The following is a 2,311-nucleotide window of genomic DNA, read 5'->3' as shown; positions in this document are numbered from 1 at the left end:
AAGACGGTTAGCCAAGTAGTTGAGGTGGCACCAGGTGACACACAAATACTACAAATTACATCAAACCATTTATAAGGCTCAGGCACATTGATAGCCAGACTGATGATTTGCCCACCCTCTCAAGCGTGGAAAGCCAACTGAGTGCCTTGCCGAGCCTTTGCCTCAAGGCTTTTTAGCTTATTTTTTACTTTATTTCAGTTTTTTAACCATGGCATGTCTACATCAGTGTCAAAGGCCTTTCTTAAGTCCAGAAAGACTACATCCACTGCAACACCTGTGTCCAAGGCTTTTGTGACCTGGTCGTAGAAGGCCACCAGGTTGGTCTGACAGGACCTGCCTCTAATGAACCCATGTTGGTTGCCCCTAAGCATAATGTCCCCTGCTGGTCCCTCGCAGATGTGCTCCTGGATAATTTTGTCAGAGAGCTTCCCCAGGACCAAGGTAAGACTAATAGACTTAGAGTTTCCTGGGTCCTCCTTCCTCCTTTTTTTGAAAATGGGAACCACATTGGCCCTTTTCCAGTCCTCCGGCACCTCACCAGAGCACCATGAGTGCTCATAAAGCTGTGCCAGGGGTCCAGCAATGGCCTCTGCCAATTCGCTCAGCACTCTGGGGTGGAGATCATCTGGACCTGCTGATTTGAAGATGTCCATTCCCACCAGAAGTTCCCTGACCAGGTCCTCTCTGATCCTGGGCCCAGCTGTGCCTCTCCTGATTTCGTCCGGGATCCTGGTGGGGGAGGTGTCCTGGTCCCTCCGAAATAGGAAGGCAAAGAATCTGTTAAGAGGTCAGCTTTATCATTGGTGCAACCACCATATTGCCATGCATGTCCTGCAGGGGCTCCACATTACCCGGTGCCTTCTTTTTACTCCTCATGTATTTAAAAAAGGACTTCTTGTTGTCTGTGATCTGGGTCGTTAGTCCCAGTTCTGTGTCTACCTTGGCCTTCCTAACAGCACCCCTACAGTCTTGAGCAATGGAGGTATAATCCTCCTTGGTGATGGCTCCTCCCTTCCATTAGGTGTACAACTCCTTTTTAGCTTTCAGACAATCCTGAATGCCTTTGGTGATTCCTTTTTCCCCCGGCCCCCTTGTATTCTGACCCAGAGCACTTCAGTCTGCCCCTCCTGACCCTGTGCTGTTTCTTGAGGACATGTATTGCTCTTTGACATAGTGTCAGACCCCGACCTTTCCTCCCCGTTCTATCTTTTCCTAATATCCAACCTTAACTTCACTTGCTGCAACTTGAGCCCATTGCTCCTTATCCTGCCATCTGCCCCCACTAAAAGCAGCCCAGTTTCATCCTCTTTGCAACCCCCCTGCAGGGAGGTGAAGGCTGCTATCAAATCCCCTCTCACTCTTCTCTCCTGCAGACTACATCAACCCAGCTCCCTCAGCCTGTCCTCACCAGTCCTGTCCCCCAGCCCTCCAACCATTTTTTATGCCCTCCCCTGAACAGCAGCTATTTCAGGTATAAAAGTATTCAGCAGGAATGACATTGCATGAGCTCGCCCAATGTCCTTCTCCGCCCTGCATTTCTCTGATGCCAGGGGCTAATGTGCATTTGTGGACAGAGAACAGTGCAGCATAAAGGAAAGCCTACAGAGTTAATTTTCAATGTGGGATTTTCAACATTTTGAAGTCTCTCCTGGTGGGGAAAGGGAAAAGTGAAGTTTCTCCCAGTTGACTGAAGCTTCCCAGGAGACCAGGCATTACAACAGCTATAAATATAGCAGTGCCCTGGCTTTTGTGGGACGACAGAGTCCATGAAGCGACTGCTGAATCATGCTATCGATATGATTGAGTGCTATGGGTAGCTCCAGCCTCTGTACCCACATGGATACTAAAGTCATATCTGAAGGGTGAGTAGGATTTAAAGGAACAGCAATGGGTTTCCCATGGATTGGGGATGTTTGGTGTGACCTGGCTCAGCTGAGCTGGGCGGAGAAAGAGCATTATGTGTCTGTCTGCAGCTGACAGCTGTATCTGACTGCCTCCTCATCTTTAACCTTCCTCTTGTGAGGGACAGCTGTGTTATTCACCCCATTCTATGGATGGGAAACTGAGGCACAGAGAGACGGAGTTGCCCCTGATCACACAGTAAGCCTTATGAGTCTCAGATGAGTGTCCTAAACTCTGCATCACCCTCTTTGATCCTTACTGCATATCTTAAAAAGCGGGGAGGTGCGCAGCCAGCGCCAAAGTCACACATTATACCATCAGCCCAGTGCAAACAGCCAGGCATCCGGTGCCTTGATTTCACTGACCAGGAAGCAGGGAGAGCTGGGGGTGTATGGGGCTACCTCAAAGC

Source organism: Alligator mississippiensis, chromosome 1 (genome assembly GCF_030867095.1).
Source record: "Alligator mississippiensis isolate rAllMis1 chromosome 1, rAllMis1, whole genome shotgun sequence".
NCBI lineage: Eukaryota > Metazoa > Chordata > Crocodylia > Alligatoridae > Alligator > Alligator mississippiensis.
This window is presented reverse-complemented; position numbering follows the sequence as displayed.